This window comes from Acipenser ruthenus, chromosome 55, assembly GCF_902713425.1.
Source record: "Acipenser ruthenus chromosome 55, fAciRut3.2 maternal haplotype, whole genome shotgun sequence".
Classification (NCBI taxonomy): Eukaryota; Metazoa; Chordata; class Actinopteri; order Acipenseriformes; family Acipenseridae; genus Acipenser; species Acipenser ruthenus.
In genome coordinates this window covers 5,632,001-5,658,289 of record NC_081243.1, presented here as the reverse complement: position 1 = coordinate 5,658,289, position 26,289 = coordinate 5,632,001, and the positions used below count along the sequence as shown (strand labels likewise).

At 41.5% G+C, this 26,289-nt stretch overlaps 1 pseudogene; it reads right to left on the bottom strand.

Annotated features, from left to right (window-relative positions):
• Positions 1-277: 277 nt before the first annotated feature.
• On the bottom strand, positions 278-6,502 carry LOC117401651 (E3 ubiquitin-protein ligase TRIM47-like; annotated as a pseudogene).
• Between the last annotated feature and the right edge of the window lie 19,787 nt (positions 6,503-26,289).

Genomic DNA, 26,289 nt, shown 5'->3' with positions numbered 1-26,289 from the left:
ATGCATTTGGAGTTCTTATAAATTATTGCTGTCTCGTCCATCTCCCCACGCTGCATACAAATAATAAGCAGGACAATATGGATGGAACAGGTGGATTTATTGTGTTTGTATGCACGCTTGATTTGAAATTTCACTGATAAATATTTGTATTATTTTGCACTTTAGTTTATTACTTGTACCTTCACAGTTTATGATTTAGAATTGAGCCCCTTATTTTCAGCTCGCCTGCCACAAAGTGGAGATGATCTAATGCACTCCCCTCGTGTGAGTTTGTACAAATGAGAAACTTTATGTTAACATTTTTATATGGACTGCTGCTGTGTTTGTTTTACATGTGAAGTGTTTGAGAGTCACTTCATAGCATTGATACTCATACCCTCAAGCCCTGAGATTCCTGGGTTATGCCCCTGGGTGGGGGGCATCCAAAAGCAATCCCATTAGGTATAATGAAACTAATGTGACTTAATCACCCATGGCAGTAAGTGAGTTTATACTATAATATTAGTGATAGTTTTTAATACAGAAAGTATAGTAAACACAGTAGTATTAACTACTGTAAATACATCAGTAAACTATAGTATATAGAATTAAATAAGCTATAGTAAATTATTTATTATTACTACTACAGTACAGTGGTTCTCAACTCTGGTCCTGGGGACCCACTGACCTGATGGATTTTGTTCCAACCAAGCTCTCAATTACTTAATTGAAACCTAAATTGAACTAATAATTTGCTTAAATTGACCTTTTAAATTGTTTAGCTTGCAAAGTTAGAGAACTGAAATCTCACTATTGTTTAAAATAATTTAAAAAGGCAGTTATTCAAGGGTTCAATGATGTTATTGAGAGCAGCTCAGTTGGAACAAAAACCAGCAGGATAGGGGGTCCTCCAGGACCAGGGTTGAGAACCACTGCCCTAAATAACTTAGACCAGGGGTGCACATCTCTGGCCCTCGAGATCCACTGTTCCAGTCCAGGTTTTCACTTCAAGTAGGTTCTAAAATAGTTCATTTAACCTGTTAAGAGGCAATTAACTCATTTAAGACCTGGTTGAAATAAAGACCAGGACTGGATTGGTTCTCCAGGGCCAGAGTTGTGCACCACTGATTTAGACCAATAACTGTCAATAATTTGTCCAATTAAGTAATTTAGGACACAGTTGGAACAAAAACCAGGAGGGACACCACCGGCCTTCCAGGACCATGGTTCCCCACCCCTGCTTTAGGGGAAATAAGTAAATGAGGGCCTATCCCCTTAAGAGATCCTTGTGCTCATTTCTAGGATTGTCGTTTTGTACTATGGGGGATGGGGTGACAAACCAACTCCATTTTATAGACTTTCAGGTTCCAGCTTTGTTGAGGATCTTTGTTGTTTTCTTTAGGTTTTCTTGTCCAGTCATTCTTATATATATATAGGACTGCATCCTTTACTTTTCTGAAAATTATTTGGCCGATTCCGTGGGTGTCATACAGGATATTCAGACAGCTTTTTGCTTTCTGTACCAAAAACTGGTTTTAAATTAAGAAGTATTTAGTATATAGTAGTATATTAAAAATGTAAACTAAGGGTATTAATCATTAAAGAATATGTGATCATTACTATGAAATATTTATTAAAATGTAGGGTGTTGTACGGGACACTGAAACTGAAATAGAATGTCAAACCCGCTGCCAATAATTTTTGGGGCCAACAGCCGCTACTGCATACAAAGTGTCAGATTGAAGATTCCCTTCACCCGAGGAGTGGAGTGGAGAGGACAGACAGGGAGTTCAATACAAAGGGTTTCCTCAAACACTGAAAAGGCTACTTCAGCTGGCAGATTCTTTTAATTCCAGTTTAACAAACACACCAAAACCCAGGATAGAGCGGCTCAGTGAATGTGGTTTGGAATCTGTGCAGGAGGGTCATTGTGTCACCAGTGACTCCATAAAATGACAGAGTGCCGGCATTAAAGTCCAGATACACTCCTACTCTGGGGGAGCGGGGGGCAGTTATTGCAATTTGATTATTATTGTGCCAGGCAGTGTACCTGGAATCAAAGCAGTCCAAACTCCAGGACTTGTCATTCCCTCCAAGGAGACAGGAAAGATCCCCTCCCTTCCTGCCGATTCCTTTATATGTGACTCCTATAAAAGTCTCTTCCCCCACTCCTCTCAATCTCCCAATAGCAGCGAGTCCCAGACAAACCCTCTCTGCAAAGCACTAGGCTTGCTGTCAAATCTCTCTGGGTGATCCAGATATGGCTGGGTCTGTAACCTCTGTGTCACCTTTGGGATCCCTTCAGACAGACAGAGCCCTCTATTCGCTGTGTTGGGGTCCAGTGTGAGCTGACAGGAATCTGATTGAAGAGACGAGGACGGTTAGAGGAGAGGTGGTTAAATAATTGAAATCACTGAGAAAATCTCCACTAGGTTTGGATGGTAGAGAATGTAGAGAAATCAGAAACAGCAGCATAACTTAATCAATGGTGCAGCTATCTTGATTAACCCTTTCAGTGGTACATTCAATATGCCCTGGGTTTTTTTCTGTATTCTGTGTTTTCTTCGTTATTACGAGTACAGCGTACAAGCAAGCTGAAAATAATAGTGCTTTTGTATGTATATATCGAATATCCAAATCTAATGTTTGAAGATATTATTTATTTTTAACATGTTCAACTAGCTTAAACATCTATCCATCCATTTTCATAACCGCTTATTCCTCTAGAGGGTTGTGGTGAGCCGGATCCTAACCCGGCAGACACAGGGCGCAAGGCAGGACTACACCCTGGATGGGACGCCAGTCCATCGCAGGGCACCACACACACACACACTCACACAGAGGACAATTTAGAGTGACCAATCAACCTGAACAGCAGTTTCCTCCTGTGGGAGGAAACTGGAGTACCCAGAGAAAACCCACGCAAACACGGGGAGAATATGCAAACCACACAGACAGACCCCTAGCCAGAATCGAACCTAGGACCCTGGTGCTGTGAGGCAGCAGCACTAACCACTATGCCACCGTGCCACCCATAGCTTAAACAGTTATATAATTGTATTGAACACTGCAGACAAAATACAGATGAAAAAAATATTTACTGCTTACAATTGTCGGCCAACACTAACACACACCAGATAAACCGTCAAGATTTTTTTTAATTACAATTAAACAAGTATGTCCGATTTGTCTACCAAGCTCATTTTCACCTTTTTTTTCTCCAGCATGATTGACTTTGTCATTGGTGACTTTCATTGCTGAACTTCTCACTGTGGTGTCATTATTATTTCGTAGCATCATCTTGTTAGTATGTAAAAACTAGACGTCACCTTTCTGTACTTTTCTGAAATGGAACATTCCTTTTCTATTTTGAGTGCACGGTGCCATGCGCACCAGTGTACTGATTGAAGCTCAAATAGTTTTGGGTTGTTGTGTACGATTTGTCAGTGGAGGATGGGGCCTTCAGGTTGCGGCTTCATTAGGGTCATTACAACTGAGCCGGTCACTCTGAGATTTGTGTTGTGAACAATATCAGTAGTGCCATCAGCATAAACTATAAACATTAAAATGTAGCCAGTCTTCACGTCGCTGATGACCAACAATTCTGGTCAGATTTGATCTCCCGTGGTATATAGATGTATACTATTAGCTGTGTTTATCATATGTAATTTGTTGTTATTCCGTCAATATCCAACAGAGGGCAAGAGACCAATGACAAGTGTTTACAGTAAACTATATCAGAAATATCAGGGCATCGTAGGATTTGTAGGCAAAGTAATTTAAGTCTAGAGTTGCAAAACTTACCGGTGCTTTCATACTCCCTGGGGACCTCAAAGAGTTAGCTCTTCTCAAAATAGAGTGACGCATCTTTCAATCAAATGTTTCAGTGAAAACAGACTTACATTTTAAAAAGTCAGCTCTGGTCCTTGGCTCTGGAACCTGCAGACTGTAAACTGCAACTTCATTCACTGGGTAGAAAAAATAGGAAAATATAATTAAACATGAATTCAAATCTAACAATCTGCAACATTCATATAGCCAACAATCTGCTAGAGGTGTGTTTAATTAATGTCTTGCAAGTCCTGTCCCTCCTCAAGCCATGGTCTATTTGAGAAATCTCTACCAAAGGAATCTATTTCACACCAACCTGTTTTGGTTATTTTGACTAATTCCCCCTTGCAGAAGTCCTCAATATGGCCTTTAAGTTCAGACACAGCTTTCCTCACAGCCTCAAAAGAGATGTCTGGATTGACAGTAACTCTGTCTCCAGCTTCAGGAGGGGCACAGAGAGACTGGAAATTCTACAACAGGAAAGTGGAGCAAAAGACATTTCAGTGAAACACAATAGAGTTCAAAACATTGCTGGGGGAAAAAGCAAGTGTTCATTCAATTGGAGAGAGGTCTATCTGAAAGCACCCCCCAGTTATGTGCTTGAGATTTTTCTAGCAAGCAGTGATGTTACCTGTAGAAAATGGATGTGATCCTCTGTCTCTGAAAGCTGTTTCAGCTCAGCGTTTCTCCTCCTCAACTCAGCAATCTCCTGCTCCAGTTTCTTCATGCGTCCTTCAGCCTGATTCACTGCAGCCTTCTCGTTAGCTCCAATCAGCTCAGTAACCTCAGAGTGGATCTTCTCAATGGATCGGATCAGCTGAGTAAAGATCTTCTCACTTTCATTTCTTTCTTTCTGTGAAGATCTCTGAGTGAAGAACATAGAAGGTGAGACATTTCTAATTTCTATATCAAAATCACATGAGTCTTATACAGTAAACTTGTGTAGATGTGTTCCAGTCCATTTCATGATAATATTAATAATAAAAGGCAGAAGTGTGGAGTAGTGGTTAGAGCTCTAGACAATTGAGGGTTCAATTAAGTCATTCAGAGCTCAGTTGGAACAAAAAACAGCAGTAAAGGGTGGTGCGCTCCAAGACCACAGTTGAGTTACAGAAGAAAGTTGTGAACAGTCACAGAACTAGTTATTCAAGTAGCCAGCTGTTGAAATGTATATTAATGTGGGCAAACCCTCTTGTCAATACCTACTTTCAGTGACTCCACAGCCTGTTTTAGCTCCTCCAATTCTTTCAGTTTCTCCTGGATTCTCTGGTGTATTTCTGTCTGTGTGCCTCCGAGCTGCTTCTGTGTAGAAACACAGTGATACAGTGACATTACTGATGGGACATGGAGCCATATCCTCTCACACCCATACTGTCTACTGCCTAATACTACAATTAAGAATAGGGTTAGGGTTAATGCTGTACATCCACTATTGAAAATCTTTGCAATCTTATCTAGCCTAAGAAGTTATCAAAGCGTATTAATTTGAAAATGGCCTCTCTAAACAGAATTGCATACTGTATTTTGGACTTGCTCTTCGTCCAACTTGCTCTTAATTGCTACTGAAGTTACTGTATGTCGTACTTGCTCTTTGAATTGTGGAGATTTCTTGTGGATTTGTTTATAGTACACAGAATATTGGGGTAGAGTACAGGCAGTTTTGATCCTATCTCTTGCCTACACCCCACAATCTTAAAAGCAAACTATACAACTCTCTCCATTATACACAACCTGTTAACTTCCATAAACAAAGTTGTTAAGTCACATCTATGTAAGCAAGGTTCATGCAAGCAAGGGCCAACCACAGAATTGTTTTTGGAACAATCTATCCCTGTCCTACACCAACAGTTCACCTACAAGTGCTGTAAAACCGTGATAGTCTTACATGTTTCCAAGTTTTGTGCTTTTCTTCTATTTCTGTAACTATTAGTATTAGAAAAATCAGTGGCACATTTTCTGTCACAATTTCTTGCTGCATTCCAGTAATTTGCAGTTCAGCCCTCTGCTGCTTTATCTTCTAGGATAGCTACAAAGAAATTGTTCAAACTCTTACCTGTTTCCCAGTCCTTTCTTTCTCAGCTGAGATTGTATCATGGCCCCTGTGTTTCTCGTCTGAACACAACAAGCAAATACACATCTGATCAGTTCTGCTGAAGACCTCGCATAATCTTTGGTGCTGATTACAAAGTTTCTGCTCCAGATTTTCAGTTACATTGATCAGTTTGTGCCTCTTCAATACAGCAGTTTCAAGGTGTGGCTTGATGTGAGTTTCACAGTAAAAGGCCAGGCATGTCAAACAGGAGTTTACAGATTTGAACTTTTTCCCAGTGCAGAAATCACATGGCACAGCTCCAGGTCCAGCATAGCTTTGAGCAGGAGGAGGAGGAGGATTGAGCCCTGTCTTCTTTAATTTCTCCACAATTTCAGCCAGTATTATATTCCTGCCCAGAACAGGCCTTGGGATAAAGGTCTCTCTGCACTGGGGGCAGCTGTAGACTCATGGCTGATCAGTCTGATCCCAGTGGTTCTTAATACACCCCATACAGTAACTGTGTCCACATGGAATAGTGACCGGGTCCTTCAATAGATCCAGACACACCGGACAGCTAAGCTGCTCCTCTGACCACAAGTTTGAAGCCATTCTTGCTACAGTGAGACAAAGACTATTTCACAGCAAAAAAGACGTAACTGTGCTTCTCATTTCCTGGAGTTGTGTGTGTAGCTCTAAGAGGCGTGGTTTGGGAGTGAAGCCAAGTTTAGAGAAGCAGGCTGAGCAGACACAGTGTGAGAGGGGTGGGGAGGAGAGAGAGTTTTGAATGGGACTGTGACAGTCACCCTTCCACATCTATCACTCTTTTTCCCAACACATCCCTAATTTAAGAACGCAGGATTGAGTCAGCAGCACCACTTATTATATGATTATGTTTGGCAAATCCAATATTCATTTACTCAGATATAAATAAACCTTTAATTGTGTTTTGATCATTTTTAAAACGGTTCTTTTCTTGACTGGGAGTTTATTATATTATATTGTGGTAAAGTGGACTCGTGGTAGAACTGGTTTGGTGTTGGAAGGAGGCAGATGTGCAGTTCAAGTACCATCTTGTGCACGTTTATTCTCAAACACAAAATAAAAGTTTTCAACAAAACACTCCAAAAATCTGAAGTTTATACACAAAAAAGTCACAAACTCTTAACACACAGTATATCGTCTGGAGCACACAGCAACACATCTCTCCAGTCTCTGATTGATTGATTGATTGATTGATTGATTGGCAATCAACCCAACCACATGCTTATGTCTGAACATAACAGTTGTGGGCAGGTCAGACACACGCGCACACACACACACACACACACACGCATGCACGCACGCACACACACACGAACACACACACACACACACGCATGCACGCACGCACACACACACGAACACACACACACACACGCACAGGAACTGCATCCAATGAAGTATAAATATTCAGACAGACAGAGACGCAGCTCTGCCACAATATGTTACACTCAAACTTATAGCACTACTAGAAACTAAAACAATGGAAGTTAATAAACTGAATTCAGCAATGATTAGACTGAGACAGAATGAAATGCAGGTTTGGAATCCGGTGAGATCAATGCACAATGTTGTTTGTTAACTCAATCATGATATATATGAGGGTACAAAAAGAAGCAATTTCCTTTAGTAATTAGAGTTTGATTTAAGAAAGTGAATCAGTTTAAAATATGTTTAAAGGGACATCACAGGGTGATCAACAATAAAAACCCAAAGCACGGAACCCTAAAGATACTCTAGCAATAGTTTCTTTTCCAGACACCATTGATTTTCTTTGTGTTATTAACATTGTTTTGTAATCAATATTCCTGCTTCCAAGAGAACAGCCAGTTTCCTTTCTCCTGTGTTTCAATTGCTTGGAAGGGCTTGCTTCTTGTGGGGATTCAAGTATTTGTGGCATATTGTGGAACGTGTTAACAGAGGTTGTATTCCTCATTAAACTGTAGATGGTGCTGTCAGGTTTAGTGAGAGACTTCATTGAAGCTCATTTTTGCATCCCGAGCAGTTTAGAAAGAAACTTGCTCTAGTAAACATGCATTGTGAGAATAAGACCTACATTCTAGCAGTGTTACAACCTTGGGAATTATACAAAAAAAAAAATCATGCACAATTAACTGTATTTATTATTTTACAAATAAAATGAAACATTACACTATTTGAGCCTTCTTTAAAAATATATGCAGCTGTTTTGTATTTCTCTGGTATAATACACACCAGTAATACATACAATACATGATATCTAGACAGAATCTACTGCAGTGCTGCTTCATCATTCCTTGAACAAAACAAAGTTACTCAGCAGGACTGCAGTACAAATACTACATGTACTGCACTATAGGCTACAATAAGCACGTTTTGTACAGTACTTACATATTCACTTCCCTTGTATTATTTGTTTAAAGTATATTCTCTGGCCTAAACTTTGTGCAGTTGAATAATTTTCTTTCGTTATGATCTTAACAAGGGTCTGTCTGTGTGGAGTTTGCATGTTCTCCCCAATGTGTTCACATTGTGGGTTTTCTCCGGGTACTCCGGTTTCCTCCCACAGTCCAAAGACATGTTCAGGTTGATTGGTCACTCTAAATTGCCCTCTCTGTGTCTGTGTCTGTGTGTGTGTGTGTGTGTGTGTGGTGCTCTGCGATGGACTGGCGTCCCGTCCAGGGTGTAGTCCTCCCTTGCTCCCTGTGCCTGCTGGGTTAGGCTCTGGCTTACCATGACTCTCTAAAAGGATTAAGCAGTTATGATAATGGATGGATGGATGAACTTAACAAAACTGAACATGTGTTTGAGAATAAAGTGGATTTAAATTCCAGGCTTTTCTGAGAAACAACTAAATGGGCTTTAAACTCATCTAAATGTTATTTAGTTTCACTTTGATTTGAAATCAGAATGAAGACAATGTTTTATCAAGCACCTTGTTGGACACAATGTATTAAAAACCAAGTTATTAAAAAAGTTGTGCTTGTTAAAACATTGTGCTTTTTCAGTTTCTTTATTCTGCTTTCAAATCAGAGTGAAACTAAATAACATTTAGATGATTTAAACCCCATTTAATTGTTTCTCAGTAAAAGTCTGGAATTGAAACCAGTTTGTAATTGAGATTCACTGGAGAGAGAGGGGAGGGGCTTCACAGGGAGGGAGGGGCTTCACAGGGATTGGTGAATTGTTAAAGGAGAGGAGGAAAGTCAGTGGAAAACACAGAAAACCAGAAGCCCTAAATATACAGTCTCTCTCCTGACAACATCTGAATCCTTGAGATGAAGAACCATCCATGTGCATTATTATTGTTATTATTCTCAGCCTCTCTGCTCAGCATGCTGCCGCCGTTGCGACCCTCACCAGGAGAAGCAGAGTGAAAATGGATGGATGGATTATTATTCTCAGTAGTTTTGACACACCATCTTCTGACATTTGAATTCCACACACAATGTACTGCTCAGGTGGGTCCATTCTTTGAATTAGTCAAACCTGTATTAAGACTAGAGCACTCAAGGGACAGTCAAATAGTGTCCTCTTCTTAACACAGGTGCTCTCTTAAAAGAGGGACCTGTACATTTCCCCATATATGTGTCTCTTTTACAGTGTATTTTAAACATACATGTGCCTTACTGTAATTATGTTTCAAATACACTGAACAAACTCAAATATGGAATATGAACAAAAGGAAGTCCTGGAATTGAATTCCATTCTTTTAGATACTGTGATAGAGAGAGAAAGGGTCGATGCTGCAAATCTCCCTCCCAACCAGAAAGGGCGCTGTGTAAGAGTGTAGGTACGCTCTCTCCTAGATGGACCACCTTGATGATAGGTGGAATCCGGAAGGAACCAGACTAGGAGGGGCACGTGGTTGCAAGTGCCCTGGACAAATCCATTTGCAATCAGTTGCGGGGCAGCCCTCCATTGGAGAAACCAGGCGACGTGCTGATTGCAGGGAGGAGTTTGATAGGCACAAAGGGGAAGCAGCTACGTTAATACCTACTCTTGCGCTGAGAATGCTAAGCCACCAGCCGGAGCCAGTGTGTTTGTGAATTGCGTGTTGTCTGTTGTGTGTTTCAGAGGCGGAGTAGGAGCGAGAGGACTGCAGTCACGGAGCCAGTACACACCTTTGAGCACTACCTTCCCTTCACCAACATGTCTGTCGATGCCTCTGCCATACATCGCACTCTTGAGATTATTAACTCAAATATCCTGTGCAACACGAAGAAAAGTTCATTCCAAACCCTTAACTGTTAATTCTTTATTATAAATGTAGGAGTTTGTAAATACATGTTAACCTTCTGTATTTGAATCAATGCATTTTACCTAGTGCTTGCCTATGGTTAATTAGCATTCAAAATATCTATGCATTAAGTTTTAGGGTGGTTCATTTATCCTTGGTTGTTGGTGTCTCTGCTCACCAACAGAGTTGTCTGTTATCTTAATTGCTCAGGTTGTGACAAGCGTCAGGCTTCAGGATGCCCCCAGCAGTTAAATAAACGTGTTGTTTTCCACATGCAGGGGCGAGGGAATGTTTGGTCACAATGAGCTTATAGCGTAGCTAAAGTCTAAATAATAACCGACTACAAGGTTCTTTTCTTAGCGAAAACTTTGTTTTATTTTTTCTTTGTAATTGTCACGAACTGTGTCAAACACCTGTATAAAGTATCAAACAACAAAATATATTTGAGTGAAACTGAGCTCTTAGTTTGTGCAGAAAAAAACACACGTGGAATTCTTTCTCTCTGTCTTGTTATCTTCTTCCTGTCTGTTCTATTTCCTTTAAAGCAAAGGCTTTTGGTCATTGTATTCATTCAATAAACTCGAACTTCTTAACAGAACCTTAAAAATAGTTACAATACGCTCCGGCCCCATGAACTTGGTTCATCCCTAGTTTAGATTTCCAGAGGGTACAAAAGCTGGATTGGGCGTCTCAACAGAGTCCCTGAAGACAAGCGAAGGGAACAGGATCTGACTTGTCCATCACGTCCAGGAAACAGTTCCATGACTCTTCCAGTTCTCCACATCTGCCTTGGCAGCTTGTCCTCGCTAATAAGAACTACATCACCCACGCTCAGCATGGTAGGTTGTGTTGCATTGCTACAGTGCGCTGACTTGAGATCCAACAAATGGAAACTTCTGAGGTGGTAATGAGGTGAGTCGTTGTCCAACTAGGAAATGTGCTGGTGTCAGTGGTTGTGGTTCGCCAACCTCATTGTGAACAAAGGTCAACGGTCTGGAATTTAGAATTGACTCTACTTCAATCAGAATGGTGCTCAGCTCTTCAAATTTCAGAGAGGCCTTCTCCAATATCTTCTTTAAGCAGGTCTTCACAGATCTGACTAATCTCTCCCAGAATCCACCCCACCACGCTGCACACTCCACAATGAACTTCCAAACAATGCCTTTCTCAGAAAAAAAATTCTGAAGATTAGGATCTTTCATTGTCTTCCATAGCTCGCTTAGATCCAGATCAGCTCTCTTAAAGGACTTCGCATTGTCAGAGTAGATTGTCTTACACAGTCCCTGTCTAGCTATAAATCTTCTCAAAGCCAACAGGAAATTTTCTGTAGTCTGGTCAGAAACAAGCTCTAAAGGTATTGCCCTAGTCACAGCACAAGTGAACAAAGCAATGTACGCCTTTCTTGTGGATGCATTCACCTTCACGTACAGTGGTCCCGCAAAGTCCACGCCTGTAACCTCAAATGGTGGTGCTTCTGTAATTCTGTCTCTTGGTAAGGGGGCCGTCACCTGCTGTCCAGGTTTAACACTGAGCCTTCTGCATATTAAGCATTTGGAGATGATGGATTTAGTCAGTTGTCTTGCTCTTATAATCCAGAATCTCTCTCTCAGCTGTACTAAAGTGTCTCGCAGGCCTGAATGCATCACCCTTTCATGTTGATGTTGCACTAACATTTCAGAAAATCTGTGTTTTGGTGGTAATATCCATGGATGTTGTTGTCTAACACCGAAATCTGATTTCTGTAGTCGTCCTCCTTTACTCAGTAGTCCATGTTCATCTAAGAATGGCTTCAACTCTCTGATCTTGGAGTCCTTGTTTACAGACTGCCCTGCCTTTAGTAGCTTCAGCTCCTTACTAAAACTCTGATGTTGCGTTACTTGAATCCAATAAATTTCAGCTTCAAACAGTTCTTCTGTAGACAGCTCTCCTTGTTTTTTTTTTCTCTTGTGCGTACATTGTGGATAAATCTCATAATCCATGCTGTGATACAAAACACAGTTCTTATTTTGCTATATTTCTCCAACTCCAGTACTGGTGTTATTGAATGCATTTATTTTTTCAGCAGGAGCTTCTTCGTCTTGAAGAGGCTTCATACATTCGTCCAAAGAAGTCAACCACGCGGGTCCCTTCCACCAAAGCGTGCTTTCCTTCAAGCTGGCTATCGTTTGTCCTCGAGTGGGGAGATCTGCAGGATTATGCTTCCCGCTGCAATGTGACCTGGATGATGGTTCAGTCAGTGACTGGATTTCTGTCACTCTGTTAGCTACAAACTGCTTCCATTTCTGTGCTGTACTGCATATCCAGTGCAAAACTATCATCGAGTCTGTCCACATATGCAGTTGGGTCTGCTCCATCTGTAGAGGCTTGGTCAAAGAGCTCCCCAGTCTGGCTCCTATCAGTGCTCCTAACAGTTCAAGGCGAGGAAGCGTGATTTTCTTCAGAGGGGCCACTCTGGATTTCGATGCAACCAGGCTTGTAATCACCTTCCCATCACTAGCTTCACACTGTAAATAGGCCACTGCGCTGTATGCTCTTTCTCTTGCATCACAGAACTGCCGGACGGGACTGATTCCCCCCTTCGTTCCTGCACAATACCATCTTGGTATGGACAAGTGGTGTAAATGCGGCAGCTCTAGACACCATCGTTGCCATCTGTCAGACAAGTCTGGTGGAAGCTCTTCATCCCAGTCCAATCCTCTTTCCCACATTTCTTGGAAGAGACATTTTACATGAATAGTAAAAGGAGTTAAAAAGCCAATTGGATCGAAAATTCGTGCATCAGATTGCAGAACACTTCTCTTAGTGTTCCTTCGTCTCTTCATGAAGTCAAGAAGAGGTCGCAGGTCAAACACGAAATCGTCCGATTCCGGCCTCCACACTTTCAGCACTGTTCCATGAATTTTCAACTCCGCGGTCTGGTCAACTGCGTTCTCCTGCCATCGCGTTCTCAGCTCCGGCGAATTTGTCATCCACTTGCAAAGTGTCACGGCTGTGAGCAACATTTCCTTAGCCATGTTAGTAATGTATTGAGCTTCTTCATCACCTTCTGAGCTTGCAATGAAGTCATCGACATAAAGTGACTTACTTAACATCACAACAACTTGTGGATGTGACACTTCATATTGTTTCAGATGATGTCGAATGGTAGCCGCCAACAAAAATGGGCTAGATGAAGCTCCAAACAGCACTCTGGTCATTCGCAAAACACGTAGCTTCCTTTCGTCGTGTTTAACTGGAGGACCATCTGTCCAAAGGAATCTCACTGCATCTCGATCCTTTTCAGCCAGGGATATCTGCAAAAAAGCCTTTGTGATGTCTGCCATGAAAGCAATTCTATGCTGTCGAAATTTAATCAAGATGCCTAACAACTCGGGATTCAAATTGGGTCCAGTTAACAAACAATCATTTAACAATGAGCATCCATCTTCGTGTGACGATGCATCGAACACGACTCTCAGTTTTGTTGTAGCCTTATCTTCTCTCACGACTGCGCAATGAGGTAAATAGTATGTCACATTTTTGGTGGCTTCGTTTAACATATCATCTGCAGCCACTTCCTCAGCCATGTCTTGTTCAAGATATTCCTGAATCACTCCATTGTACCTGTCGTACAGCGTCACGTCTGTCCTGAACCTTCTCAGTAGGCTGTCAAACCTTTTCTTCGCAACCCTGTAATTGTCTGGTAGGTCTGGTCTCTCATGTTGCCATGGCAACTCAACTTCATATCTGCCTTCCTTATATCTCACTGTCTTTTCAAAGTTCTGCAGTGCATCTGTATCAGCTTCTGATTTCCCATCTCGCGCTCCAGCAATGCCAAGCGACTCCAGCTCCCAAAATGCATGCAGTTGTTTTGAAACAAGAGGTTCTTCATCCAGGCTGACATGCATAATCCCAAAACTTGAAACACCTGTCATCATACTGGAGATTGGAACTGGTCCTTGTACAGCCCATCCAAACATGCTCTCAAGAGCAACCAGAGCCCCTGCCAGCCTCTCCACCCTGCCGGAGACAACCTGCCAATAATGATCTCCACCGATGAGCACTGCTAGTTCAGAATCTTGTTCATTTTCTTCAGGAAAATCTGCTAGCTGCAGCCCTTTCTCTTCTAGCTCTTGTCTTAAGTGCTCACCTGGTACCTTCATCACAGCCGTGCAGACCTGTGGAGTCTCTAACGCCTCTATTTACACTCTCTGCTGTCCGTCCCAGATGTTCTTAAGGATCAGTTTAACTGTTTTGCGTTGAGTCATTACTGTCCTTTTCAAAATTATTCCAACATGTATCTTAGAAACTATTGGAAATGCTGAAACAAATTGTCCATCAGTTGAATTGACTATGCCACAAACAAACTTCTCTAGTGACATTTGAACCAGGGATCTTCTTTATTGAAAACTTAAGCCACTAGGCTCTAGAACTACCCCAAGCTTGTATGGATGACACAGACATTTACTTTTATACTGTGTGTGTGTAGTGACTTCTTTTTAAACTAACATTGAAACGATTATGATAGAAGACAAACAAATGTGAAAAAGTGCTAAATGTAAATTATTATTATTAGTTGGTATATTGGGATTTGGTCATGAGTCACTAAGAAGAATGCTTGTAACTTATTTTTATAAGAAATTACATCTCTAAAAACAGCCTAGAAAGGGTCTAAAGGTGATCGTAATACATTATATTACTTAGTTTATAAACTGTAAACTGTACCATACAGCTTAATTGGCCCAATGCCCGTTAGCTAAAAGTGCTTCTCCTATCATTGTCAGAGCCAACAAGAAATAAAAGGTTTCAATTTGCCAGTGAATATTTGTGTTCTGTCTACTGCATGTGTATTCTACTTAAATATAATGAGCATTAAATACATTAAATATCAGGGAGATATTTATTTTCCTTCATTTCAGTGCATTCAAACTTTGGCTTTTTATTTTCAGGAACTTTTGGGAGGAGCCCCTCTGTCAAAGAGTCTGCATACTGCAGCAGTGTGGAGTGGTGGTTAGAGCAGCAGTGTGAAGTGGTGGTTAGAGCAGCAGTGTGAAGTGGTGGTTAGAGCAGCAGTGTGAAGTGGTGGTTAGAGCAGCAGTGTGGAGTGGTGGTTAGGGCAGCAGTGTGGAGTGGTGGTTAGGTCAGCAGTGTGGAGTGGTGGTTAGAGCAGCAGTGTGGAGTGGTGGTTAGGGCAGCAGTGTGGAGTGGTGGTTAGGGCAGCAGTGTGGAGTGGTGGTTAGAGCAGCAGTGTGAAGTGGTGGTTAGAGCAGCAGTGTGAAGTGGTGATTAGGGCAGCAGTGTGGAGTGGTGGTTAGGGCAGCAGTGTGGAGTGGTGGTTAGGGCAGCAGTGTGAAGTGGTGGTTAGGGCAGCAGTGTGGAGTGGTGGTTAGGGCAGCAGTGTGGAGTGGTGGTTAGGTCAGCAGTGTGGAGTGGTGGTTAGAGCAGCAGTGTGGAGTGGTGGTTAGGGCAGCAGTGTGGAGTGGTGGTTAGGGCAGCAGTGTGGAGTGGTGGTTAGGGCTCTGGACTCTTGACCAGAGGGTCGTGGGTTCAATCCCAGGTGGTGGAAACTGCTGTTGTACCTTTGAGCAAGGTACTTTACCTAGATTGCTCCAGTAAAAACCCAACTGTATAAATGGGTAATTGTATGCGAAAAAATGTGATATGTGTATAATGTGATTACGTGTAACAATTGTAAGTTGCCCTGGATAAGGGCGTCTGATAAGAAATAAATAATAATACTGTATTCTGAAGAATGTGGTTATCAAGTGATTGCACTACAACCCAGATAGGGCGGGTGTAAGTTAGATAGCCACGAGAGATCCTCACCCCTTTGTTTTTACACACTCTGTTTTAACAAGTCAATTTGTAAACCAAGAAAAAAATCCTTAAAGTGAATTTAGGATACCTTCAAAAATGTTTCTTTGCAAAGAAAATGCTTAACATCTGCGTAAAGTATTTGTTTGTCTTATATATATATATATATATATATAAAATAATTGTAACAAAATCTTGAACACCGTAGCTTGGAAGAATACAACTAACACACACACACACACACACACACACACAAACACACACACACAGAGAGCAAACTTTTTTTCTTAATTTTCATTTGGCTTTCATTTCCAGGAACAAAACTGTGAAGTGTAAGGGCAACACAAGTGAAGAGTGTTACAGTGTGTGCCCAAGTAGGCCTACCTGGTGTCAATATTTTCTGATGAATAAAATGTGTTTATTGTTTTTTTTTTTATTATTTCAGTTAGTATTATAACTGAATTACTAGAGCCACATTTTCTCCAGGAGTTCATTGCAGAACATTGACACAAAAGTGTTTCTGAAAGGACAGTCATGTGAATGTACTCAAAAAAAAATTCTGCAGACAGATTTCACCGCACGATTCCCACACTATAAAACACTTTAATGGTAACACTCAAATTGTTTTCAAATGTTTTGTCATTGGAATATTTTTCAGTTCAGAAAAGCCTTGATCTCACTGTATTTTCTTAGTCCCCTCTAACAATTCCCAGTCACGACATTCACGGTCTTGTACAACCCGAAAACACTGCCTGCAAAACAAAGATTGTTAGCCTAGTTGTTTAAGTCGATCAAGACACCTCTTTTCAGTGCTTTTCAATACATATTTCAGTACTACTACATGCCTGTGTGCACCACCATCCATATTCCAAACAACCGTCAGGACTAAACGTCGTCTGTCTTAGCCAGCAGCTCTGTGTGAAGATAAATGTCATTCTACATGCCGTGTGCTAAGAACTCCCCAACAATTGTTTATCGCAGTTGCAATGCCGATTCTCTTGTGAAACTGGCTGGACAACCTCTAGATATCAGCGCAGGATGCAGCGGTTGGAGGCTTTGAAATGCACCGTCCACTTCTTCAGCTGTCTTGCTTCTCAAAGGGCCAGCCCCTGCATCCTTAGACAGCGCAACTATACACGTTAAAATGTAACCTAAAACCATTGTTGAAGTTTGAATACCGGCACATCTCTGGTTCATTTTGCCATTAATTGCTACTCAATGTCAGCAACCACCGTTCTGTTTCTCTTAAATAATGTTCCCCCTATTTGGTTTATGCGTCGTGTAAGCGTACTGGTCTGTTAACCAATTCTGTTAACCAATTTGACACTTATTTTCTTTATACAGATACGTCGCTATTCTGCACACTTTTTAACAGGCTATCTGGAATAGTTTTTCGTGCAGTTTTCTGTAAATACATAACAGTCCTATGTATGAAAAACTTTAAAACGGGCGTGACATACTGTGTAACGAGAAGTGTTCTATGTCATTATTGAGGGGCTACCTATACGAAAATTTATTTTCGTATGCCAATTCTTGTTTTTATTAACTTTTAAATTGTTTACCATTCCCCTCTTTGAAACTGTTCTCATTCTACCTAAAGAAATTACAGTAAACTCTTGTACAGCATCTCAAAATAAACACACCAGTCACTTACTGCCTATAGCCTATCACCACAGGCCAGTGTAATCCCAGCCCCTCGCCCATGAGGGGGGCCTGTCGCTTGTACAATTGTCTCTCAGTTTGCCATGCTCACACACGTATAGACACAGCCTAAGTTTGTCACATTTTATTTTAAAACTGTTTTTTGTTTTAAGTAAATACGTTGTAACAAAGTTGGAAATTGTCGTTTTTAAGCTTTAAACTAAATAAACTTAAATAGACATTCACGATCCGTGCATTTCAGCATAAACACCGGGTTTCAAAGTGTTTAAATACTACTGTTTTGTTAAGTTGATAATCCTTCAGTCTGTAGTTTTGAAAACTTTTCTGTTTGTTTACTTCTGCATAATCTTACAGGCCACTCCAGCATTGCCAAGAGAGACCCAAACTGATCTTTCTGCACGGCTGGGTCAACATATGCCTTATTTTAATTGTATAAATTAAAAAAAGATACAACAACAACTCTAGACTTTAGTTTTATTTACCGTTTTACGGTAGCAATTTGTTTTCTTTATATCAAAATTGACCTGAAGCTATAATCTTTAAAACTGTTATTTTAAAGCCACACACACGGCCCTGAACCGATGTAAAACTTCTGTGAAAACTACAATCATGTGACAGGAAGGGGTAGTGGCACTTCCACAATGCCCTGAGCACACTGGCGGAACTGCCAGCCACACTCGCAATTCTCTCTGTTTGTTCAGATACAGACAAGCACTGACACTGAAATGTTTGCAGCGTCTTATTTTAAGACTGTTTTTTAAGTAAATACATTGTAACAAGTCTAACATAGCAGCAGCCGATAGTCAAGGTTTGTATTTTTTTATTGGGCATTTTAATGTTTTAAACTCAAGACACTTGGTACGGACATTTCAGAAGCCGACCGTGCTGTTTTACACGTGCTTGTACATCCAGCTGTGTCAAATAAATAATGCAATAATGTTTTTAAAATGATAAATTAACAATGTATACAGGGTCTCACATTATTATTTTATTTATTTATTTATTTATTTATTTGTGTGGGGTTAAGTATGTACATTTCTTAAACAGGTTTTACCTAATTTTAAACATTTTGTCTTTTTTAACATACACACTTCTCTGTTTAAAGCCATCCTGTGTCGCTTCCTTCTGTGTCGGGGCAATATAGTTCTGGACATGCAGCCTCTACACGTGTTAACAATTCACATTTCTCCCCTTTGAAATTGCTTTTCATTTTTAAGTAACTGCATTGCAACTTTGTTTTTACCATTTATTACAAAGATTTGCCGTTGGTTCTGGACCGTTTCTTATCTTCAAACAAATATACCAACAACACCCTTGCACATGACCAGCGATGCTGCTAGCCAGTGCTGGGCCCCCCTAGTTTCTCCTCTTCGAGGACGCCCTTAGCTCCTGCGGGGCACAGTTTAGTGTACAACAGTGTTCTCTTTCCCTCAGACACAGACAAACACAGACACATTTAGGGTTTGCAGCATTTTCTTTTTTTCTTTTTTCTTTAAGCAAATACATTGTAACAAAGTTGGAACTTGTGCTTGGGTCTCAAGCTGTGTAAAATAAGGTTTTTAAAATGCTAACAATGTATACAGGTTCTCACATTTTATTTTGTTTTATTTATTTGTTTAGCACGTTTTTAGTCTTTTTTTTAACAGACACGCTTCTCTGTTCTCTACAGGTTTTAACAATTTACTGCTCATTTTATTTTCATAACTTGCTTTATCTTTTCAACACTTGATACATTTGTTTTTTCACATTTTCAAGCTTGCTTTATTTTTCAACACTATACATTTTTTTCCCAATTTTAAGCTTGTTTAAAGAAATATTGTTTATTCCTCTGTTGTTTGAAATAAAGAATAACAAACTGTATACCCCTGTTTTCAAACTTATTTTTATTTTTCTACAGTCTGTTTTATTTTGTTTTCCCCCATCTTTACCGACCCATTTATTTTTCTGAAATAAAGAATATAACAAACTGTATAATATAACAAAATGTCCGTCTATCTGTATTACAACATGTAATTACAGGTGAAAAAATGCAAAAGATAACATGAAAATTGTTAACCTTGATAAACATGTAACTTTTGTATTACAGTTATTTCACTGTTTGTTATTTATTTGTGTTATTTTCCATTTTATTGTTTTGATTTTATCCTATGTTCTCCAGGTTCTCCAGTTTTTTGTCCAGTGTATGGATGTTCACAATTGTAAAGCTTTTCTCAATGAAAATGTATTGTACATGAAAGAACTTGACTATTTCTTTAACCTGCCGTTATAGTATAAATCACTTTCATGAACATGAAACATACTTTGCTGCATGTAAGGCACTGTATTTATGACAGTTTACATCATTGAATTCTGTTTAGCCACTACGGTAGAACACTAATAGTAAAACACTATTTTGTTTGTTTTTAAAGAATTAGACTCGAATCAAAGTCGATTCCATCAATTCCCAGATCATGAGTCGATTTCAGATTCGACTCTCAAATTTTTGTAATCGCCCATCCCTATCTGAAACAGCACCAGACGCCAGCAGCAGGGCAGTAATTTACTCACTAACACAAAGTAGAATCGTATTGGTTATTAATATAAGTACAAGATATCGTTTTATTTTGACTGGCTAAATAGTTTTAGTTTTATTTCTGTCTGTTTTGTCGCTCTCTGCTCCTTCTCAAGCCTTCCCAGCATTCTCTCGCTCATACGCTAGGTCCCACCCCCACACTCCACTTCCTGTTATCTAATTGGTTCATTTTTTAAAATGGCGGTTAGGTCTAGTGTTGCTGGTCTCATAACTCTTCCGCCCTTGTTCACCTGGGCGTGAAAAAGAAACAATAACATTTAAATTACAAATTCTTCAAACAAAAAACACATACTTTAACAGTTTAAACGATGCTGTTCAAAGGAAAGGACATTTTATTATTATTATTATTATTATTATTATTATTATTATTATTATTATTATCACAAAATATATAATAATAAAACAACAACGACAAAAACAAACAACTGTAGTCCGCTACCTGCCTAGTGGTGGGGACTAACCTTTATTGTATGAAGTGAACCCACCTACTGTACCAGTTAAGCAGTGTGTGTTGGAAAGCCTTGTCAGAACATGGGGATGACGATGTATTCAGTATTTGTAAAACACTTCAAATTGGCATGTTGCACTTTATTTTTAGGTGTTCTCAACCATACAAACAAGCAGATTCTGTAAAAAAAAAAAATAATTGGCTTCCTATGGGTGGGATCAGTGTGGGGCTTGTCGATTGCATCACTGTAGAGGTGGTGTTAGTGGTATGAGTTTTGCAGAAGCAGGTTTATAAGCCGTGGTGAGTCCGTTTAGCAGGTATACACTATTGGGAAACACGTCACCGCATCGCTGGATTCCCACGATGCACCGCTTCGGCAGGGACTGAAGACAAAGGGGAAGTGTTTCAAACTTTCAGCGCGCTGCCTGCTGAACGTAAAATATTTCTGTTCCCAATCTGGACCTTGCGAGACACAAACTATCCCTTTACCGAGGTATTTAATGTTGTTGAAGCTGACACCCTGGGATCCTTCAAGAAGCTGCTTGATGAGATTCTGGGATCAATAAGCTACTAACAACCAAACGAGCAAGATGGGCTGAATGGCCTCCTCTCGTTTGTAAACTTTCTTATGTTCTTATGTTCTTATTTACATCTATTTATATAAGTAATGTAGTGGTCGGTTGATAGTTTGTAGTAGTAAATGCATATATGCTGTACATTTTAAACTGTAAATGTTGTTGTATTGCAGTCTGTAACTTGGCCTATATATATATATATATATATATATATATATATATATATATATCCTACACTAGCATGTTTTCTTTTTAACTTTGTCAATTTCGCTTGACCCGCTTGTAATTTCACACATTAACTTTTGTCACTTTAAATTATAAATTATTCTCTATTTATCAGGTTTAATGTATTTAAAAAAAACTAACAAACTACTGAGCAAGATGGCTCCCCCTTCATAAAACATTAACGAAGATGGCGTCGTCATCAAATTGCAAACCAAGATGGCGGTGGTATGGACTGGTGCTGTGTGTCCTCTGTTTCTGGGCTAAACGTGTTGTGTGCCTTGTGTCTATTGTTTGGGTAAATGCTGCTGTGACAATTTATTATTTATTTATTTTTAAACTGCAAAGCGCTTTGAGATGTGCTGTATGAATTACGCTATAAAAAATAAAGACCATTATTATTATAAGAACATAAAGTTTACAAACGAGAGGAGGCCATTCAGCCCATCATTAATGTAGATTAGGAATACCAGTGGACCTAATACTGATCCCTGTGGTACACCACTGGTTACCTCGCTCCATTTTGAGGTTTCTCCTCTAATCAGTACTTTCTGTTTTCTACCTGTTAACCACTCCCTAATCCATGTGCATGCATTTCCTTGAATCCCTACTGCGTTCAGTTTGAGAATTAATCTTTTATGCGGGACTTTGTCAAAAGCTTTCTGGAAATCTAAATAAACTATGTCGTATGCTTTGCAATTATCCATTGTGGATGTTGCATCCTCAAAAAAATCAGGCAGGTTAGTTAGACATGATCTCCTTTTCCTAAAACCATGCTGACTGTCTCCCAGGATATTATTACCATATAGGTAATTTTCCATTTTGGATCTTATTATAGTTTACATATAATAGAAGTCAGGCTTATTGATCTGTAGTTACCTGGTTCGGTTTTGTCTCCCTTTTTGTGGATCGGTATTACATTTGCAATTTTCCAGTCTGTCGGTACAACCCCTCTGTCAAGAGACTGTTGCATGATCTTGGTTAGCGGTTTGTAAATAACTTATTTAATTTCTTTGAGTACTATTGGGAGGATCTCATCCTGCCCAGGAAATTTGTTTATTTTAAGAGCTCCTAGTCCCTTTAACACTTCTGCCTCTGTTATGCTAAAGTTATTTCACTGGTTGCCTACGAGGGCTTGAGAGGAGGCGAAACTGGGAGTGAGATTTGAAGAATGAGACAAGATGAGAGGATTTCTCCGGTTGCTTAGGAGGCTTGAGAGGGGTGAGACATTTGAGAGTTTAAGAGTGAGTCGAGTTTGAGGGATGGCGAGATTGAGGGCTGGAGTTTGGGAATGGTGCTTAGTAACATTGAGGTTAGATACTGATAGCAGGACGAGATAAGGGGGCGAAGAGTTTTCCCTTCTCGTCGGGTCAGGCAGCATCCTCTGGCTGCTGGGTGACGTAGCGAGGGAGACATGAGAAGAGCAAAGGATTAGATATAAACACTTTCCGCCGAGTCAGACAGCATCCTCCGACTGCTGGGTGACGTAAAAGTGAGAGAGAGAGAGCAAAGTTTAGACACATAACATACAACAAACTGACTCTCGCTCCCGACAGGTCAGGCAGCATCCTCTGGCTGCTGGGCGTTTAGTGGAGCAAGAGACAGGAAGGGGACGAACAGGACAAAAGGACAGATCCTTCGCAACTCAGTGCAGCATCCTCAGGCAGCTAAGCTGGCAGCTGGGCGGCATGGAGAGCTTAGGAAAAAAGTGTCTCGGGTCCGTTTAGGAGAGACGAAAACAGAGAAACCCCCCCCCCCCCCCCCTCGGTCGGGGCCCGCTCAGCAGGTGGAGGCTCGGCCTACTGCATGAGGGGGCTGTAATGGTCCTGGACCTGAAATAGAAGAGAGGAGATGGGACAGCAAGGTTGAGGCCTGGAAGGCTTAGCGCATAAGCAGCAGAAGAATAGGATGTGGCTGGGGGTCCCCTCAGGCCGGCGAGGAACAGCCGGGCAGCAGTGGTTGAGACGAGAGGCCAACCCGGACAGCTGGGAGAGTGAGACTCACTTCCCCCCAAAAGAGGACCCCCAGCTCCCCGCAAGAACCACACCGTGGGATAGAAAAGAGATCGCAGAGCCGCACACATAGACAAAAGCTAGAAGAAAAGAGAAAAGACAAGAGATGTTAGTAGACAACCTATGTCTATAAGCCGTCCGCACTGTGGAGAGGAAAAACCCCCTGCAGGGAGGAAACCTCTGGTGGGCCTGGCGGAGAGGGCGCCCCCCACTCCGGGCAAGCTAACGAGTGCTTGGTGAGCTGTGGCGATGTCTGCAGAGGATGATCTAATATAAAGTTCACAGCTGAAGAGATCCAGCACCCCATAGACTTAATCAAGTTTTGATTGATTCCTGCCCTGGCCGCGGAGGCAGCTGCTCCAATCCAGAATGAATGGGGGGAGAAATAGTTAGAAGAAAGTCTGATCTCTCTATCTCTGTTCCTCTGGAATCTACCACACTCTCTCCCTCTTCCTCTGCTAAGAACCTTGGAGTCACCCTGGACCCCTGCCTCTCTTATTCCCAGCACATCTCCACTCTGGCACGCACTTGCCGATTCTTCCTGAGCAACGTCCGAAGAATCCGACCCTTCCTCACCAACTACGCTACCCAGCTCCTGGTCCAGGCCCTGGTACTCTCCCGCCTAGACTACTGCAACTCCCTCCTGGCTGGCCTCCCTGCGTCCGCCACCCGTCCGCTCCAGCTCATCCAGAACTCTGCTGCCCGCTTGGTGTTCTCTCTGCCTCGCTTCGCCCACGCTACTCCACTACTCCGCTCGCTCCACTGGCTCCCGATCACCGCTCGCATCCAGTTCAAGACTCTTGTACTAGCCTACAGATGCCTTGACCAGACTGCACCCAGCTACCTCCAGACCCTCATCTCTCCCTACACCCCCACTCGACCTCTCCGCTCCGCCTGCACTAGAAGACTGGCTCTACCTCCGCTACGCTCCCCTGCCTCCCGAGCCCGCTCCTTTTCCACCCTTGCTCCGCAGTGGTGGAATGACCTCCCTACAGATGTCAGGACTGCCCAGTCCCTGACCACATTCCGGCGCCTCCTTAAGACTCACCTCTTCAAACAGCACCTGTAGAACTCCTCTGTTTGTATCCTGGGACACTATCACCCTTCATGTAAATGTGCTTTATTTTGCTCTTATCTGCCCCCTATTTTACTACATTTAATCCTGTACTTCAGAATATTGTAATCTGCCAAGTGTTTAACCTGTAGTATTTTGCACTTAATCATATCCTGATGTAACTATCACTATCTAATCATATCCTGATGTAACTCTCACTATTATCTGCTGTATTATTGAATTGTGGTTTGTCACACTTGAAAAAAATTATTGTATTTCTTGCTCTTATTGTATGACTTGTATTGTAACACTTGAATGTATTTGCTTGCGATTGTAAGTCGCCCTGGATAAGGGCGTCTGCTAAGAAATAAATAATAATAATAATAATAATAAACGGGATGAGAAACAGTGTCTCGTAAGTATAGATCTGGAGCTGTCGATGAAGAGGGGATCTGACGGAAGATACTGAATCCTTGGCTTAATTGGACCGTTTTTGAAGATCTGATGTGGAGGATAAAGTAGTTTCCGGGGATTTGAGAGAGATCTGAGCACTTGAGGCCTAGAGCTGGGAAGCTGGAAGTTGATGGAGTTGAGAATTCTGCACAGCGGAGAAATCCAAAGGCGGCGGTCAGGCACAGGGTTTCCATGACGATGTCGTTGAATAGGTTGAAGCATCCTTGCCGGAGAGCAGTGATGAGACAAAGGAGAAGGTCTGTAGAGATTGATTAACTTGATGGCGAGGAGGGGAGCAGGCTTTTCTCCATACCTCTGAGCGTTCTCTCTAGAGATCCGCCATCTCTAGAACGGACGAGAGGAGAAAGATTGGAGGCGAAATTGATACTGAATGCCCGCTAGGTAGCATCTAAATAGAGGAGGGGGCTAAACGTAGAGACAGCCTGAGGTGAGTGATGAAGGCGAGGAGGTGCTGTAGGTTGAAAGAGGTATGAGAGATCCATTTTTTTTTTTATTATTATTTATTTATTTTTTACTCGCAAAAGTGAGTAAATGAAGACCAGGCAGTCGAGTAGGAGGAACGGGTAGATGGGGCGAGAGCGTTCTCCATGAATCCACGTGCTGATTGAAGGAGGCCGGAGAGAGAGTTATTCAGTTGAATATTGTTTTGCTGAAGGGTAGTACGAGACGACGGTTGGGGTCTGCTCCTGGGACCAGGTTGCAGAACTTCTGGATCTTGATGTAACTGTCTGTTTTGAAGTCCTGATGAATAGGAGGAAGTTATTTCCGGGGACTTGAGTGAGGTCAAAGTGCCGCAGGCTGATGGCTGGGAAACTGGAGATTCCGATGAGATTGGTTGTCTTGATGGAGAGGAGGATGCGAGACTCTCAGGCGGACCTCCGGGACCTTCGGGATTGAAAGGGGGGGGGGAACGGAGGAGGAACTGCTGCTGTATACCTGAGAGATAATTACTGATGGAGGAAGGGGACAGGTTAAGGGATAGCCTGAGGTCTGGCATAAAGGCAAGGAGGTGCTGAAGGTTATAGGTGGTGAGAGAGATACTAATCTGGGCACAGAATGTGGTGAAGGAAGACCAGGCAGTAGAATAAGAAGAGCGAGTGGAAAAGGCGAAGGCAATTCTCCCTGAAGCTGCAGGCCGACTTGGGGAGGCTGAAGAGTGTGGAGTTTAGTGGAACACCAGCTGATTGAAAGAAGGAACTTGTCGCGGGTTGGGGTCTGCTTCTGGGACCGGGCTGTAAAACTTGCGGACCATCACACAACCTCCACCATGTTTAACACTGGGCATGGTTAACTTTTCCTTTTTTTTTTTTTTTTTTTACTGCAAAGTGTAGTATTCTGTAGTAAAATTACTACAGCTGGCCAAAGTCCAGTATCTGG